This window comes from Typopeltis vanoorti, chromosome 24 (genome assembly GCF_054136105.1).
Source record: "Typopeltis vanoorti isolate ZY-2024b chromosome 24, IOZ_Tvanoo_1.0, whole genome shotgun sequence".
Classification (NCBI taxonomy): domain Eukaryota; kingdom Metazoa; phylum Arthropoda; class Arachnida; order Uropygi; family Thelyphonidae; genus Typopeltis; species Typopeltis vanoorti.
Genome location: NC_143572.1, coordinates 29,186,474 through 29,206,772, shown reverse-complemented (window position 1 = coordinate 29,206,772; position 20,299 = coordinate 29,186,474). Strand labels below are relative to the sequence as shown.

The following is a 20,299-nucleotide window of genomic DNA, read 5'->3' as shown; positions in this document are numbered from 1 at the left end:
AGTTAGCTTATATTTTTTAGGCACAGCTTGTTTCATCTTTATACCAGTCTTCATCGGGTACTTTACATAGAAAAAATCAGAGGTACATAAAACATTACTTAATACATTATTCGATCGGCCGAAATCCAACACACTTATCTATAATTTTGTTTCTTCGGGCTTTGGCTCGCCAGTTCAGGACTTGACCATTCACGTCCAGCCAATTCTGAAATCAACAGTTTTCTTGCAAATTTTCGGTAGCTGAACGTGTCTAAATTTCTTGGTGCTCTTTGTAAAAACAAATGTTTATACTTTAATGCAAATAAAGGGATCTTTACCGTGCAAGATGCACATAAAGATCTTTCCAAATATTTCCAAATATTGTTATTAAGAAAAAAATAATTGGCCAATAGTCTCTAGTCATTACTAGAATAGGCCAACTAGAGTCCGAAATAATAAGATCAGACTTGATATGTTCCCAAATTTCGAACTTCGGCCAAAATCGAAAGTAACCAGCCATTTACAAATTGGCCGGATTTCGGACTCTCTCTCTCTCTCTCTCTCTGTGTGTGTGTGTGTGTGTGTGTGTGTGTGTGTGTGTGTGTGTGTGTGTGTGTGTGTGTGTGTGTGTGTGTGTGTGTGTGTGTGTGTGTGTGTGTGTGTGTGTGTGTGTGTGTGTGTGTGTGTGTGTGTGTGTGTGTGTGTGCTATCCAAGTTTAACATTCAAGTTCTAAAAATAAGAGCTAAAGCTTTCCCATTGAGAAAGCAGGCTAATATTAAATAAAGAGAAGACTAGATTGAAAGTAGCTTGATCTAATTTTTAGCCCACCCATTATGGCTAAGAACCTTTTGATGGACGAATTTATATCACAAAAATATATAAAAGAAGAAAGTTTTTTGAAAATACTTTCTCGTGTGCAATCTTATTGGATTTATCGCAATTTTAGTCTGGTTTAGACTAGTCACGTTAATACCGAAAATTTAAATGAATGAGACAAATAAATTTTAATTCAAACTTCACTCTTTTCTTTACCAGGTTCTGTTCTAACAATAGCTCAATTAATGCACTACGTTGCCAGATCATTGTATTTATTCTATTAGCTATTTTGTACACTATATTGCTTGATCTTGTCGACAAGAAAAAATATCGTACAGGGAATCGAAAAAAGGATTGTTCACCTTCTGGATTATCTCAAATTGTGTTAAACTATAGAGTGCCTCAAATGTTGCTTCAATAAAAAATTTTGCCTGTCAATGCTATCTATTAAAATTAGTCCAAGCTGTGAATTATTGTCATGAACATCCTTTTAAAGCTCCAATCATGTAGACTATCTCGCGTGCTAACGATCTTCATCCAGTTGGGTATTCATTCTTAACATAATAGTCCATAGTTAAATTAATTAATTAAAACAAAAAGAATTTTTCAAAGACATAAAAGAATATCTTTAAAGACAGAAGTTTGTACGTGCTGTCATTTATCTAAATAAGAAATACACCTTTCTAAGAAACATTATTCTAGTTAAAAATATTTTACTTTTATTGTCCTGCATGATTAACATTCCTTCAAACACAGAAAAACAAATCATCTTTATATTGGGAGAATTAACGATCGATGCAGCTGGTTGCCTCGACATACAATACTTTTACTCGTAAGTGACGCCAGTCAAGGCAGGCAACTGTTTTGAGTAAATTACTTTTGCATAATATCACTAATGAAAAATGTACATTTATGCTTCACTTCATATTTACTTGTCCAAATAACTGCGTACTAGATAACCAGGATGTTGCACAACAAAAGGTAGAAGTCAGCACCGAATCTATCATGATTTTCATCATCCCACGTATTCGATACCTAAACATTTAATTTTTAAATATCTATATATATCATAAACCATACCTATGACATATATCTATAAATCATAAAAAAGAATAGAAGAAAAAAATAACAGGCTCGAAGTACTTAGTACAACCCAGCCAACAGCAATACTATAACTGACTTCAAAGTACATGCGCGTAGTTGACAGTACATGTAAAATACGTATCAATGTATTTAATTTGAAAAGTACAATATTTGTTTATAAAACCCATGAGGAATTATATTTATTAGATTATATGGATCAGAAAATTAATTTTCTGTTTTTTTTTATTATTATTATTTTTTCATTGTTTCTTGTACTGTATAGCTCGTAAATAACCCTAAAATTGGAGTCAATACATCATACGTTCGTTACGTCATCAAGTCGAACGTGACGTATGGCACAATTTAGAAAAATCTGTTGCTAATACTTGGCAATGAGTCACATGAAATCACAATCAAGATATCTGTATTGTCTTATTGAATATATTTTACGTGTATTCTCGTTCATGGTATATCGTGGCAAGCTGTGTCTCTTTAAGTAAGTCCTATAATGAAATTAATGAATTCTTTTTTTTCTCATTTATCTTTAATATTTTGTCGATATTTATTCAACGTTTAGCGTGCATTTTGAAGGGGAAAAAAGTCAGATAAACAAATCTTACTTTGATAAACAACATAAAAGTTGAACACCTAACAAATTTGCTTTTATTATCTCATTACATGTTCGATCCTTTTATCATTCGTCTTCTTTGTATGTATTTATCTAAAATGTGCGATTCTCTCATTCTAGAAGGGGCTATGAATAGAATGTACGTGTATAATGCGCCAGTTGTTGCGATGAAGATAATGCAGGTGCTTGATTTGTTTCTGCGTTTTCGCCATACAGCACAACCATCTTGTATTTCTAAAACCAGTCATGTTAGATGTGTAAAACGTATTAAACTAAAATAAAATTTAAATAAAATCAATTTATTAAAATAATTTAAATAAAATGAAATTATTTGAATATTCATCAAACAGTCACTTTCTCGGCTTAATAATGTCATGTGATTCACATTCGTTCCCTTAATTTTAATATATACTCTGTCCAAAAAAGAAACTGAACTTTGCAAAAGTAGAATAAACTAGGGGCGCCACCTGTTGCATCTTTTTGTTGTCGAAAGTGGCAACCTTCATTAGTGTTGTGTCAACTGTTTTTGTGACATTTGTTCCAAGAGTGACAGTGTGTTTTGACGAACGGTCGGAAAATGAGTTTCACACAAAGAGCTGAGATTGACGTTTGTGTTAAACTTGGTAAAAGTTTTACCGAAACGCATCAAATTCTTCAAAAAGCATACGGTGATGAATGCTTATCCCGTTCTAAAGTTTACGAGTGGTTTAAGTGATTTCAAAGTGGTCGTGAGACTCTTGAGGACGACGAAAAGCCGGGCCGTCCAAAAACTGGACACTGAGCGAAGTTAACATCCAAAAAGTGCGTGATTTCATCAAAGAAAACCGAAATCGTCCATGAGATTGATTGAAAATGAATTTCGGATTTCAAAATCAACTGTGCACAACATTTGAACCGAGATTTTGGGCTTTCATAAATTGAATTCGCGATTTGTTCGTCACAAAGTTGACCGACGACCAAAAAATGTATCGAATTGAACACTGCAAGGACCTCATTAAAACCGCTCGTAAGGACTCAAACTTCCTTGAATCGATCGTCAGTAATGACGAAACGTGGTGTTTTGAGTATGAGCCCGAAACAAAGTGCAGAGTGCAAAGTGGAGACCACAAGAAGAGGGGCATCCGAAAAAATGTCGCTTGGAGAGGTCAAATGTAAAGACAATGCTGATTTGTTTCTACGATTTCAAGGGCATTATCCACAAAGAATTAATTCTGTCTGGCCAAACTGTCAATGGTGAGTTTTATCTCGAAGTTTTGAAGCGATTGATTTGAAGCGAGAATTTTGAAGCGAATTTTGAAGCGAGAATTCTTCGCGTACGGCATGAATATCGTGATGCAGGCAGCTGGTCACTTTTGCACGATAATGCAGCAACTCATCGTTCGAACATTGTGAGACAGTTTTTGAGCAAAAACCAAGTTTGTGTGTTGGATCACTCGCCGTGTTCACCTGATTTAGCATCCTGTGACTTCTTTCTCTTCCCCCGACTTCATTTGCCGATGAAAGGGAAAGCGATACGATACCATCGAAAACGTTCAAGCAACAGTAACCACGATCCTCAACAGTATCCCAAAAACGGATATAAAAAACTAATTTAACGACTTAATTGACCGTGCCAAACGCTATATCGAAGCTGAGGGAGAGTATATTGATTGATATAAACGATTTGAATAATTATAATTGGCCTGTGGTTTTATTTTCGATCAAAGGTTCGGTTTCTTTTTGGACAGACGGTGTAAATTAGAGAATATATATAACGACTAATAGCTTTTTGTGGGTTAGATTTATGTAAAAAATAAAGAAAGAAGAACGATTTTTGAAAATATTTTGATTTGAAAGCTTACGCCTACATTCATATTAAAATTTATTTTATATATAGAATTAGTTCTGTACTTAATGAGTTTCCAATCCTACTCATAAATTCATTAGTAATATTCCTAATTTCTGTTATTTCGTTATGAAACGTTTTAATTGTATTTAATGGTTGTTTTGATAAGCCTGTCATCTATTCTTATTTTTCGTTCTTCAAGCATAGCATGTAAGCTGTTTATTTTTCTCCTATTTATTTTTTCTTCTGTCACTCCAAATTTTTGAATGTTTTTTCCTTTTATTCTTTTCTTGTTCCGAGAATTTTTCCCGCTGATTTGCTTTATGAACGTGCTTATATTTGTTGCTTTTTGATTTATGTTAGAAAAAATTCAAAATTTCAGATTATATAGATTTTTGAAATAGTTTTCAAAAAAATCTTCTTGGAATAGTTAATTTTTGCTTTGTTTTCTAGTTTTCTTTCTTTTAATGTCATGATTTTAAAGCTAGATTTTAACGTGTTTTTTGTTTTTGTTTGTTTGTTTCCATCTTGTGTTGACTGTGGGATGCTTTTTATCCACAACTATATAACTATTATTTTTCACGTCTTCTACCATTTCATGTAATAAATATTTTATGGATAAATTTCGTAATTTGGATTTAAATGTTATTCTCCATATCCTCCTACCATAAGTGGAATATTTAGCTTCTCTATTCTAGCAGTAAATTCCCCGAAAATTATTAAATAATACATTTATCATGTTATTAATTCACCAATAAAAGCGTGGTTGTTAATTCTGGTCTTCCATTTTTAGGTTTATCTTATAGCTACATCACCATCTGCTCTTTTTTTCTGTTTTGCAAAGTTTATATAGTCTTACATGTTTATAGTTTTAGTCATTAACATGGTATTTATCTCTTCTTTTTTTTTCCGTTTAATTATTTGTTGGGTTCTGTTTCTTGTCTAGCTAAGCATTTGTCTTGTCAAGTGACATTTAGTATACCTGTTATTTCAAATGGTTTACCGTTATTCATGCTATTGTTTACGCTATATCCACTTTTCTACATTGAATGGTTCAGAGTTTTTCTATATATATAGATTTAAAAAAATGTTGCTAGTCTCTCGCTTGCATCCTCCCCCGGTCAACTTGGCTATATATATTATCGTCTCAGAATTTACGTCTTTTCCCAGACACAGGTCTATTTATATGTCTGTGTGATCAATTCCTACAGCTGATCGATTACAAGATGATTTTAAGACTATAGTGGGTAAACATACCTGCTTTTGTCGTTACCCAAATGCCATAAAATCCCACCAATCAAATCTGATATTTGGATATAACGATGAATACAAGAAGTTATTCATTTGAATATAAGAAATGACAAATAATTTGTCGACCTACACTCCTAATACTTCGAGCGAGTATACTTTATACAATGCACATGATATTCATTATTTTTATTTATTTATTTTATGTCATAGTCATTTTTCCACAATGTAGTTGTGGAGCAATGTACCACATGATGGCATTCCTTCTGGAACAATTTAAAAATAAACGGTAACGTGTTTTACCTTTTATTTATTCATTTTTTTCCATCTATCGAACTTTTGTTACTTAAAACTGCAAAACAATTCCTTGCTCCTGGTAGCCAAGAGGGTTTTCTTATGTGTACTGATTAATTCTGTAGTTATTTTGTTCCCCGTTGTCGTTTCTTGACGCTTCACTTTTTTCCTACCTTTTACCTCCGATGATAACACTTCACACTGTTGTTCACAACTGTCTACATAAGAGCTTTTTCACTCTTCTTTTTTGGTCTTCAATCCCATAACCTTTCAACACTTCAATGAGAAAAGATCAGATTTATCTTCGACAAGTCATTTTTCATTCCAGTCTTCAAACTCCTAATCATTTTCTTCCAGGGTTTTCTCCGCATGATTGGCTTCACTAAAATTCACGCTGTCGTTATATGTACAACATCCAGCAGTGTCTTCAGAGGATTTTCAGATCGATATCTTATAAGCACGTTTTTCAAGAAAATCACGCACAATGCTTTTATTTCTACAGATCATGAACTTGCAACTGTATCTATTACCGACTGAGTCAAGGTTCTCTTGCTTTCTTTTTCCCTCTTCACTTTTTTTTTTCAATTCCCTTGATACATGTCTACAAAAGCTTTTTGGATATTAAAATGAGCCTTCCTAGCTACATGTAATGTTAACAATAAATTTTGCTTATATCTATTATACTCACTAATTCCTTTTTGACATCTATTCTCTTTCCCTGGCATTATTTTATTACGCATTTCTTTAAGAACACAATTATTCATCTACAACTTGAAAACTTAAAAACTAATGACAATTTTCGATATGAATCCGTGAATGGTTGGTGATAATTTGAAGAATTTACTCTTATTATACAAACAAACAAAAAATATTTGGACTGGAACTACAAAAGATAGCTGTATCAAAAGATTCTAAAATAAGATAAAATCAAAGTGTTATATTCAGTGATCAGCTGTGCATTGAATTTTTAAAATGAAAATAATTTCAATAATTTGAAATTATCAAGTTTATAAAATTGACTTCTTACGCTTTTTCTTTCCCCAAAATGCATAAACAGCAGTGTTTTAGGCGCTAACTTCAAAAAGTGATAGCCCATAAGATCTCCGCCTTGTCAACTCTCAGTTTATTTTATTTCAACTGAGGGGTAGACGGAAGACGACACTCCCAAGCATTTATTAATATCGACTCGTGTGTTCCGTAGTCGATTTTCCTGAATAACGTAGTTGTAATTTCTTAGTTTTATTATAAATTTTTAATAAAATCAATCATGTTTACTTTATTGAAAACTGTTGACGTACTCTTATTCCATTTTCAAAACTGAAATGAGGGGGGATTCGAAAAGAGTTTAGTATTATATTTATTTGATTAAAAAGTGTGCAGTTAACTGTATGCATGTTCAGTGTATGTGAGATGAAGGATATGTTGAGACAAACTTCGAAGAATGCACAAATGGTTTGAAAAACAGTTTCGCAATTCTGACCTACTCTGCCAAAGGTATTTGAAAACACAAGCAGAAATGATAGGAAGAACACGAATAGAGGTTATGCAAATGATATAGATGGCATCACAGAAAATGAGATATTAGTTAGTTCAAGCTAAAATAGCATTTGTCCGAAAATGAACAGGTTATATAGCTGAACATAAAATGGATTTCTGATACGTCAAGCACAAGCAAAACGGAAACTGAATGGGAATTGCAGGATGGACGTGCGTCCCCTAGAACACAAACTGTCAAGAAAGGCAACAGTTTTTCATCAGAGACATTCCGAAAGAAGGCTTTAGTACAAATCATCCCCGGGCGGATCTAATCGAGCGAACGAGTAGGAGTGAGTACTGTGTGAAGAATGCTCACAGCTTTCAGGTAATGCATTTCCACGTGCAAAGCTGTCACCACTCCATAATACTCTAACAACAAGAGTTGATGATCATCCGCAGTGGTGCTTAAACCCTCTGAAAGTGAATTCTTGATAACTGAAATGAGTACTCTGAAGTCATGAATCACCTCTCTCTCTCTCTCTCTCTCTCTCTCTGCAATATATTGCGAAGAGAATATAAATATTTTTTTTATTTTTGATTTTATATATATATATATATATATATATATATATATATATATAATAGCATCGTGAACAAAAGAGAATGCTAGCTTTATTGATGCGGAGGAACGTGCAGATGTGATGTGTTTATGCTAGGCGATACTGGAGGTAAATGTTAGGCCAAGCGGAGAGATCTGATGTTGTCTTGTGATTTGTGTATTACTGACGGTAAGAGTGGGTGAGCTGATATCGCTTTTACGATAAAAAAAAGGCAAGACTGAGTTTTGGTGGCATTGAAGGTGACGAGATTTTTGATTGCGTTATTCCAGGGTAGAAGAATGTTTAAGACACTGTTTGTAGATGATATTTGAAGCTTGCAATATCAGGGAAAACTGCTTCGTTTTAAATGAATAAGATGAATGGAGAGCACTACCGTCTGCAAAGCTGAGTATATGATTAGTAGTGACCGACAGTAAGTGACAGAGCAGAGCCATGAAGAACTTCTGCATCGGTGGCGAAACTCAAAGAGAAGGTGCAATCCATCATGTTATGCAATGAACGACTAGAGTGAAAGATGACTGCCCATTTACAGAGAGAAGCAGGTAGGCTGAAGAAAATTTGATGAATAGGCCTTGATTTCAGACAAAAGCTTTAGAAATGTTAAAAGCAGCAGAACAATACTGCTATGAGTTTTCCATGTAATGCTTTCAGCGGTGAATAATGTAGCCTGAGATTAGCTGTGGATCTTCATTAGCAGAATCCATATTGATCGTCGAATAGTTGGTAGGCCGCTAGGTAATGGAGAAGTCGACTCATAATGATGTTTTTCATTATTTTGGAGAGGGCGATGATGGAATCGGTCCTGTTTTGAAATACGCTGGATATATACTGCCTGCAAAGGTTGGTCGATTGGTAGAACCTCTGCTACTAATGGCTCAGTTAAGTAAGTTTGAGCGCGGTTAGTAGTTGGAAGGGGATAAAAATCGTTCGATGCTGGTGGCACACTCACCCTCGATGAATCGTTGGACTCCCTGGAGGTGTCAAATAATAATAATAATAATAATAATAATAATAATAATATACACTTGCTTCAGATTGGGAAAAATTATAAAAGACTGTAGAGACAATATAAAATAGGTCTTAGCTCTGGAACACAATGTTTCACAACAACTGCAGCCGCAGTGGTGAGCTATGGTAATTTTAACAGAGGGTTCGCATCATCGAGCAAAAAAAAAGCCGTATTTCACGCAAAAAGTTTTATTAATACAGCGTGTGTACAAATGCCAATCAAAAAGTATGAGGGGACAATCAACCTATGAAGGCTATAATTTTTGAACAAATATTTCATGATCTAAACATGAAATATTTGCACAATCATCTTTGTTAATTTATCTTACATAAGAAAAACATTTTTTAAACTATCAAAATATAATAAGAATAAAAACTTTTATAATCGCACATATGCAATAGTTCGCATTTTTTATAAACAAAATAAATTTCTTTTGTTTGCGATATACGTTTTTATGACAAACAATCTATAAATAATAAATAAATATCTAAACACAATAATATTGAAGTATGTTATATTTCTCTTTTGTTTTTATATTTCAAGTGATAATCAACGGTACCAATCAAGGGGCATTATTTTATAGTCGTATTTATTTATGTGATTACCAAAGTGAATTCCTGTTTGTAAAACGGTAGTAACAGTAACTATATATTCTATTTAATATAATCACTTTGTTAGGTTACCGTATAAGTTTTTCGCTTAATATATTTCAAAAAATTATGTTTTTGTTTCTTTTTTTTTTTGAAAAAATAAAAAAGTAAACAAGAAGAACAAGGAGCTCGCAAATTTGAGAAAAATTTAATAAAGAGCTCGGGCGAGCCCCTTATAGCTCACCACTGACTGCAGGGATGCCATTCGGATGAGAAGAAATTTTATTACCCAAGTTCTTAAGTGTTCTTTTAGTATTTTTTCCACAAAAACCACAGGAAGCATAGCGTGATAGGAGGTGACTTGCCTTGTGCATCTGGCAGGTGCTGGAGAAGTAAAGTGATGCAGGACGTCAACTACAACGATAGGAAGTCATCCTACTTGATTCCTGTGCCAGAGGATATGATGTCGGGATTTATTGGAGGGCGCACGTTCTTTATGAAAGTAGACTTGCACAACACTGTGTTCGGAGTTACCGAGAGGGAAAATGGTCCCTATAGTATTTAAGAACTGGTCAAAATAGTTCAAGGGTTTGGAGAAAGTGCAGAGGGTTATAACCAATTCGTGTAGGTTGATTTGCTTTAGGGCGTTGCTTATAGACAAACTTTCCTCGTCCAGCTTTGTGGATGGTGATGGAAAAGATGAGCTAGTTGGAGTTGTAGACATGAAGGTCACTTAGATGACTTCGCTATTTGGATAACTGGATTGCAAAACGTAGAGCTTCGGGGATAAAGAAGATGGATTCCTTTTCGGAATTTAGAAAGCAGTAAATAGGCAGACGAATGGGGGATAAGGAAATGTTTCACAGTAGATCAGAAGTAGATAATTCTAAAATTGGAATTTTTTTGGGGAAAGAATTATTTCTGGAGAACAGCATCACTGCACGATCTCAAAATGATTTCTCTGAAGAACGGAAGTTCCCTCATGAAACTTCTCGGAAGCGTCAGAAAACTTGATCATCCAGTAAATTAACTGCTGTGAGATACGGTAAATGTGGACCTACATTTTAATAATTTTATCTCTCTCTGTACGTTTGGGGCGTTGCAATACATCTGGCCACACCGTGAATGTACCTTGTTTGATCTGATGATGTAATGGTGATGTTTTACAGTGTCATCGCATTCAAGCGGGCACACAGAATGTTTATTGCTATTAAAGTACGCTGAAGTAATTCTGTTTTGCTGTTCAGATACGTCTTTCTCTCCTGGCTTAAAGTTAGAAAAGAAAAAAGTAAACAAGCTATAAAACAATTGTTTCTTACCAACGTTTTTTTTTTTTCTTCAAAGTTGATCTTGCATGCTGTACGGAGTATAGGCGATTGCCCAACGCTTCTATAGTAGATGCTCTTATCGGAATTGGAATATATTTAAATGTATAAGAAAATCTGTCACGTCTTTTCATTTCCCAAAAGGAGTAGAGAGGAAAGTGTTTTTTTTTTTTTTTTTTTTTTTAAGATCTTAAGTACCTCTCAATCGTTCACCATTGCGTCATTCAGGTACAATCTCTGCTGGCGTGATAGATTAAAAACTATAATAGAATATGAAAATGAGAGGCAACTTTCATCATCTCTTCTCCATAATTGTAACTATTATCATTATTTAATAATATTTATTTATTATTAGTGAAAAGTATAATATTAATTCATTAATTGGAATCTGAACTGAACTACATGTGGGAAATTGTAGTATCATAGCCAAAAAGTATAAATCATTTATGTGTGTAATTTATTTAAAAGATAATTAAAAATTATTATACAGATTTCTCCATGCAGTCAAAAGAATCATCGCAGGAGGCTATATTGACACATAGCCATTACTCACACAATACCTATCATACATCTCCTTAAACTCATTCATCGATAAAGCACTCAGAACCACCTTTAACAACCTATTCCATCCATTCACCACCCTACAAGCAATGAACCTGGTCTGCATACCGTTACTAACCACACTGTTACACAACCTCCAGGGCTGACCTCTTGCTTTCTTCGTACTCCTCGTGTATTGAAAGTTTTTTTGGGGGGGTGGGGGGATGTGAATCTTATAGAATCCCTTTGCTAACTTATAAATTTCTGTTATGTCCCCGCTTCTCTGCCTTCTAACTAAATTTTGCAACCCACACACTTCCACCCTATCCTCATAGGGAGCATTCTACAGATATGTCACTAGCTTAGTTACTCATCTTTGAATCCTCTCCACCACTTTTTGATTCTCAGACCAGGCAACCAAATCTGTACACAATAGTCAGGATCTAATGGAATAATAGTCTCATAAAGAGAGACAATAACTGTCCTATCTTTATTTGTTTTACAACATTAAGGTAATCCTTTGAGATATTTTGTCAACTTTTGCAATATATCCTCTGAACTTCAATTCTCTGTCGAACATTACTCCCAAGTTCCTGGCCTCGTTAATCTTCTGAAATCCAGTACCATCAATGTGATACGCAGTTTGTAACCTTTTCAACCAAAAATGTATAAGCTTACATTTCGCACACAATGTTCATCTATTTAAATCATGGTGCAGGATATTTGCATCACCTTCATTGACTATAGTTGTTTCCAGTTTTGCAGTAAGCAACTTAATATTTCTCCTCAAATCATTTTCTATATCATTGAAGTGCAAATTAACATCAACAGACCAAGTACTAAGTTCTGCAGCATACCAATAAACTGCTTTTTCCTGGAATTAACTATGCCATAAACTACTCTTTGATAGCTGTCTATCAGCCACCCTCTAATGCAAATCACCATATTCATATTCATTCCCACTTGCACCAATTTTAGCAATGGTGTTCCACTTGGAATCCTGTCAAATACCTTTGCAAAGTCCAGAGGTATCACCGAGTAGCTATTTCCTTTACCCAACTCAACTGTCACTTTATTATAAAAAAAGTACACAAATTACTAAGGTCTACCCTTTACCAAACCATGTTGTGCCCTGTCCACTCGGTTTTGAATTGGTTTTTTTCCGAACTTCTCTAATACCTTAACTACTACTTGTGAGATGCTGATTGGCCTATAATTTGCTACATATGTCTCGGTGCCTCCTTGATGTAGTGAAACTGTTTTTTCTCTTTTAATTCCACTGGCACGTTCTCAGAACTGATGCTTAAATTAAACAACTTGGTCAGAAAAAGTGCTATTTCCCCTGCAAATTCTTGTAACAAACGGACTAACATACCACGTAATCCCATGGCCGTCTTTGCATTAAGTTCTGCAAGAACCTAAGTACCTCCAGTTCATCCATGTCTATTCTCCCATCAGTCAATCACTGCGATATTACCAGCTGAATGGTACACACTTGCATATTGATCACTTAACGCAAGTATTTCGTTTGCTTCTGTTACCTCCAGGTCATCAGCACTTTTTAAAGTCATCCTTCCGTAGTCATTATCCCTTTTAATTGCTATATCGAAAGAAATCTTTAGGAAATTTTGGCCTCATCAGCTACCTTTCTCTCATAATTAGCTTTGCCATTCTTTACCATACTGGTCTGTCTTCTTGCTTACGCCTTGTACTAATGATGTGGATGCTGATTGCCTTTTTTATTTATATTCCTTCGACAACGTTATTTTAGTCTGAAACACCTACTTAATGATTCTATTCATCCATCTAAGTCCTGCCTGATTTATCGTGCTAACTCCAAATAGAGTTTTATACTGCTTTTTTCAAGCATTACTGGACCATCTTCCATACATTGCCAATATCTTGCCACAATAAATTGCAAGCTGACTCCTCATCTTATCATATTCTTAACATTCCTCTTCTTCCTCCATAATTGAAATCTTCCATAATAATTACTTGACCTGCACTCATTGTGCTAATCTACCAATGCATACCCCCCATGGCCTATCAGCAACCACAACATATTTCATTCTACTGACCTCTATTTCACACCAGACAGTTTCACTATCTGTCCTTTGCATTTTTGTTCTTCTGATGCATATTTGTCTCTCTTTTGGTTTTAATTCTTCTGCTATCATTAGCAAAGCCCTCCTCCCATTTTGTTCCCTCTCTGATAGTACTATCTCCCTTGCATTTTATCCCTATGACTCTATCATCCTCAGTCAACCAAGTCTCACTGATGTCCATAACCTATGGCTAAGTTTAGCTAATCAATCCAAAGTACCCTTCTTTCTTATTCCTAATACTTCTGATATCTGCATACACAAAGTTGAATGCTGCCTTCATTCCACAACCTTTCATAAGCTTGTGTTGATTATGCACAAGAAGGTTAAGAAGTTGGGCAGCTACAGCATCATGTGATCATGCTCCCATATCTGCATCTCTCCTCAAACATTCTAGCTTCCCTGACTCAGCGCTTCCAAACACTCACTGAATAATATTTTTTTTCAAGTATTTCTTGAGATATTACATCATAATGATTTCTCATGTATTTTCCATTTAATCATACGTGCTGCAGAGTCGTTTTTATGGAACTTGTTGAAGAGAACCAAATGTATAATAACGTTTTGTTTTTGTTGTTGTCAGACCTAGCATCAGTAACTTTAGTAGGAAGCTAAATAATCTATTGCTTAGCAACACCGGAATCTAGTTAATTGGTTACAACAGTGAATTCTGCATCTTCCTTATCATTCTGGATTAAGTTCTCAAAAAAACTTGCCTCATTTAGTTCCTGTTCAAATTTTAGAGAGATTATTACAGCAGTTCATATGAATGTATTCCTTGACTCAATTGAACTGCTAACGTTTTGAAATTAGAAAGAAATTAATTCTTGTATTGAACAGTGGAACAAGAGCTTGTGGATCGACACATCAAGTGTTACTCGGTAATGGCCGTTAGAATATACGCATTTTAGTTGGCTCACTAAACAGCACGTTCTTCTTGTATCCACGTTTTCACAAAATCTGTACGTGATAAGATAAAGGAAGTCGCTGCAACGGCTTTAAAACAATGACACTTTTAAAACCACTGATACACGACAGGCACTAACAGCTGCTATTTTTTGCCTGTTTCAGAACTGGTTGTGCTTTATCACAATCAGTTCGCGGATGCTGGTTAACTCAAAGGTGACCTAGATAAGCCTCTATGTATCTTTTACCTCTAAGACAAAACGCAGACAGATAGGTTAGATATTATTGCGTTGTGCAAACTGTTAAAAATACTCGGAGATATTCTGAATAACAAATTTGATATTCATTCAATTACGTTAGAATAAATTTTACCTTTTTTTTTTTTTTTTTTTCCGGCTGACATGAAGAACAACTTGCAAGGAAGAGATCTACTTGAGTCGGGTTGGGTGAAAGGTTATCTCGTGCTTAGTGTAGCATATCGCGGATCGGTAACATTCTTCGTATTTACATTTATCAGTCAGTGTTTCGTTTTCTACTCAGGGCATTTATAGATCGGACTTGTATTTTATCTTTTTTGGCAAAAGAATTATTTCCGCTGTTTCTTTACGGAAGACTATGCGTGGGATGCGTGAATGTACAGGAATAACCACTCGATTGTGGATAACTTAATGGATGATATTTTAAAGGAGTGTTTGTCTCTGCTGTAGAGAAATGGTGCAGCGTAAGGTAAGTTCAACCGGTGGAAGCGGCTTCCTAACATTTAAAATAAAAATCCATTACATAACTTAATGGATTGGTTTACTATACTTTTGAAAGCCCTCTAGAGACTACACATATGGAACATTTTAAAAGTCACTTCAGGCTTCCAATAAACGGGAAGGTGGTGTTAAACCAGTGGAATGAAATTCATCTCCCATCTAAAGATAATCACAAGCTTGCAGCCTGTTGGTGACAAGATACACTTACCATTCACATCAGACTGGTAAACTTTTGTTTCATTTATGCTGTTTCTCCTCCTACTCATCGTTATGATGGGATGTTTACTGATAACTACAATAAATTATTACTTTAAGATAGATCTTTTCTGTATCTATCTATTAAGTTCAATCTACTCAACGAAGTTTACGATTTTCTAAACCATTATATATATATATAAAGTTTTTTTCCTTGGGTGTAATATATAAAGATACCAAGATACTTTAAAGAAACCAAGAAATTGTATACTTCGTTTTAATCCTTTTCCCAAGTGAGCAAAACAAAGTTTAGCGCGTGAGATATATTTACGTCTGAGGTACTTCTATATACAGGCTAATGACTTCATATCACTTGCCTTAGTATGCATCCCATAATGCAAAGCACACCCCCTTTCAGGCGTGTATAATGCAATTAATAATGGGAAGGGTCACTACCCAGACCGGTTTCGACCTTTATTGAGGTCTCTTCAGTGGGAGCCAGACCCGGGAGAGATACCAAGGTTGAAGTAATGCAGAAGTCATATATATCTCATATACAAGTAGACAAAAGGTGCTTCTTGACCTTCTTAATAAAAATCTCTGGATGAGAGAAAGATGTTGACAAGTTTTTTGCCTTGGTTGTAATATACGTAACTTTCTACATCTTTCTCTCATCCAGAGATTTTTATTAAGAAGGTCAAGAAGCACCTTTTGTCTACTTGTATATGAGGTATATATGACTTCTGCATTACTTCAACCTTGATATCTGTCCCAGATCTGGCTCCCACTGAAGAGACCTCAATAAAGGTCGAAACCGGACTGGGTAGTGGCCCTTCCCACTATGCATTGCATTGCCAGCAAAGGTTGGTCGATTGGTAGAGGCTGCTATTAATGGCTCACGTAAAAAGTTAAGCAAGTTTGAGCACGGTTAGTAGTTGGAAGGGATTCAATCGTTCGATGCTGTTGGTACACTCTCCCCTCGATGAGTCTTTGGACTCCCTGAAGGTGTCACATAATAATAATACACTTCCGAAAGGGGGTGTGCTTTGCATTATGGGATACGTACCTAGGGAAGTGATATGAAGTCATTAGCCTTTATATACAAGTAGTTCGGAAGTGAATATATTTCACGCGCAAAACTTTGTTTTGTTTACTTGAGAAAAGGATTAAAACCAAGTATAAAATTCTTGGTGTCTTTGTATATGTATATATATACATACTGAGGTTGCATGGAGCATCACAATACAAATGTGAGAAGAATAAAGTAAGCAAAAATGATACCTAGCGTAAAATTCTGACTTATCGACCTATTTCACTCGATATTATCTCAACTGATATTTAACTTATTCAACTAAGACAATGCGGGAAAATCCCCATTTACTTTTCATCCTACGCGACAAATCGAATGCTAAATCCTTTAAAATCCTTTTCAAATATGCTCTCAGCCGCTTATAGAAAACTAACACGGGTTTTGCATTACACTGTTTACAGTCAGTGAATACCAGTAAAGTAGCCTTTCCAATTTTGCTGATACCTAAGAAGATCATAATAACAGTCTCCGGTAAGAGATCGAGAAAGAGAAAGTGTGAATGCATTAAGATTATAAGTGGTAGCTAAAAATAGAAGGAACGTCACTCAAGCAAGCATAATAATTTTCAATCAGTTTTCTGCCGAAATTTGTCGAACATTTCCCCCCCCCACCACCACACACACACACGCACACCTCGTTTTTATTAAAGAAAAGCGCTGTAAAGTCTGGTTCTTAGTAGTGAGCCAGATGTTTTCTGAAATAAATAGAACAACGAAACGCTAGATTTCTATTGAAGAACTGTGATAATAAAAATAAAAATTAAAAATAAAAAAAAAAACAGCGGGAGAGCAATTTCGCAAAGCAGTAAGCAATCAGTATGTGTCGACATCCACTGCGCTAAACAGGAACACACTTTTCAGTGTGTGTTTGTGTGCGCACCGTCGATAATAACCTATTTTTGTGATATGAAAATGCTTTCCTTACTAAGCAGTTCTTAGGCATTTCGAAAATACTCCAATCGTTTTTTTTTATTATTTTTTTCCTTCTACGAAAAGATATGAAAACCCTTGCGTTTTGTTTCTTGTTTTTTTATTTTTAGAGAGGCGTTTTTTTTTTTTTTTGTTAGAAAAATACATTTCCTTTTCGCTGAATTGAGAACAACGTTTGTTTAATTTTTAACACAATTTCGCATCCCATTTTCCATATGCGTGCAATTTTGCGTTAGAATGTTTTGAATGTGTTAGAACTGTCAAAGCAACAAAGGACATTTCGAAGTATATTGTGTTGTAAATTGCGTGTGTGCATATTTATAAATAAATTTCAGAACGTTACTGGCAGGATGGGTGAGTCATACTTACTTTTCGTATTCCCCTTTATCTGTATAGAAAAAAATATGGGTGGGGAGTTATTGAACTTTATGCCTGTGAAGGCAATGAGATTAGCTGTGTTTAGCCAGACGTGGGATTGACTTGCGTCTATTGTGACTATTGACTATTGACATTAATGACTTTATTGGTCAAGCACGACGCTTTTCATATTCCCCGCTATCTGTTACGGCTGCAGTGAGGGTAAAATTTTATGAGCAGTTTGCTCGCCCTGGATGGGCATGGAGATTATGCGTCGCTATAGGAAATTAAAATGACTTTTGGTCTTTTATTGTTTGAATATATCCGTTGCTTCGTAGGCTACAGCTTGCTGAACCAAATCGTTGGGGTGTATGGAGGTCTTTAGGAAGAACTTTGTTGCTAAAGATTGTAGGAAAGAGAAGACATAAGGAATATTTGTATCTCGATGAAGTCGATTGTTTCTGATGAACCATAGACGCTTAGAATTTCGCAAGCACTAGTTTTGTACACGTTGCAGCTTGAGAATGTTAGTGTTGGAGGGATGGCTCCAGGCTGGAGAAGCATAAACGACTATGGGACGAACCGTCAGCTGGTATAAAAGCAATTTGATCTGATGGTTAGCTTGCAGTTCCTGTTAATTAGGGGGTAGATCTGGGCATGTCTTTAGATGTCTTTGCACACGTAGTCTTGATATGTTGGTTAAAAGTTAATTTTTTTTCGAGCACGACACCAAGGTATCTTGTTTCTGTATGTCGGAGAATTTTAGTATTGAATAGTAAGACGTCTCCTGCAGGAGATATCGATCTTTTCGTGAAGAGAATGACTGGGCTTTTTTTGGGGATTCACTTGTAGTCTCCAATTGGAGAACTATTTCTCTAACTTTAGAAGGTTTTCTTCAAACTTTTTAGTAATGAGTTGTAGCCGGAGCGATCTGGATAATAATGCTGTCATGCATATAGGGCCATGATGGTTGGGTTGCGCGGAATCAGGGAGCCAGCAGGGATCCTTCAGGTACTCCGGCCAAGATATGGCGCAGGGATGAGATAGTACCATTGATTTTGACTTTCATGCATCTATTCTGTAGATATGATCTAACTAGGTCTACCATTTTCAGTGAGATACCGGCTGAGATAAGTTTATGCTGCAATCCGAAGTACCATATTTTGTCAAATGCTTTGGATAGATCAAGAAAAACAGCTCCCCTTGTATTGACTCCCGTTGTAGCTGGTGGTAATATATTCAACTATTCTGAGCATTTGCTGGTTAGTACTATGGTGTTACCGAAAACCGAATTGCTCTTTAGGAAGGATGTTTAGTTCATTTACTGAAGCTTGAAGTCGTGAGAGGATGACCTTCTTTGCAATCTTACCCATGTTGGAGATGACGCTGATAGGACAATAATTGTGAGGAAGGTGTGGGTCCTTGCCTGGCTTATAACTGGGATTACATCAGCCTGTTTCCAGTTGGGAAGAAAATAGTGAAACTTTAAGATTGCAATTATCATTATGGTCAGGTCCACTACAGATTTTCGGGGCAGCAGCTTGATCACCTTATTTGTGATGCCATCTGGAGCAGGAGCTTTTTTTTTATTCTTTAAATTTTTAATAATATCATATATTTCAGCAGGTGATGTGGGTGCAATATAATCAGCACCCGGTATCACGAAGTTTTAGTGAGTTTCTGACCTGTTTGTGAATTTTATACAAGTGATCAAAGTCTTAGTTTTCATATGAAGTTTTGCACTGCTCTTCTAAATCTTCTGCTGTGGCCTCTGCCTTTTCTACGTCTGTGTGAACAAGGCCCTGGTCAGAAAGTATAGGGGAAAGGATCTGCCTTTGTATCTGATATTTCTCAGTAGTCCCCAGATAGAGGATCAGAAGAGAAAGAGGCTAACTTTTCTTCCCATAATTGGTCTCTGTGAGCTTTGAGTGCATCTCTCACTGCCCCAATTAGTCTATTAAGAACTGTTTTGTCTTTTGGTGCGCGAGTGTTGTGAAATCGTTTCCTTGCTCTGTTGTTTTCTCTGATCAAGTTCATAATATCTCCAAGCAGACGATCAGGCTTGGGAATAGATTTGTATGAGGTGGCTGCCATTATAAAGGAGTTAATTTGTTGGGTGAGACTTGTGACTGCGATTACAACATCTTCTTTTGAACTTATATGAGGAACAGGTCCAATGTAATCCCGGAGTACTTTTGACAATCTTTCACACGATATAAATAATTGAGAGGGAGGAGACAGGTATTCCTGTTTTCCCCAGATGTAGTATAATTGGGTTGTGATCCGATGACAGCTCGTTCAATGATTTTAGGCTGTACTGAAGTTTAATATCTTGCAGGATAGCTATATCCAGGATGTCAGCAGTGCCAAACTTACTAAGACGAGTTGGTTCGGTAGGGCCTGCCACAACAGCATGGTTTGTTTCTATGTAGTTGGAAAGGATGCAGCCATTCTTGTTGGTGATTCTACAATTCCAGGCAGGGTGCTTGGAGTTTAAGTCTCTCGCAATAATGATGGACTCTCTGACG

General features: G+C 35.6%; 1 protein-coding gene across 1 annotated transcript in view; it reads left to right on the top strand.

The window, feature by feature from the left end:
• Positions 1–2,308: 2,308 nt before the first annotated feature.
• The window catches only part of LOC150093057 (uncharacterized), a 50,890-nt gene continuing 32,899 nt past the window's right edge, over positions 2,309–20,299 (top strand). The window contains exon 1 of the mRNA XM_090414074.1: positions 2,309–2,375. The gene's annotated coding sequence lies outside the window, so the exon portion shown is untranslated. The remainder of the gene's footprint in view (positions 2,376–20,299) is intronic.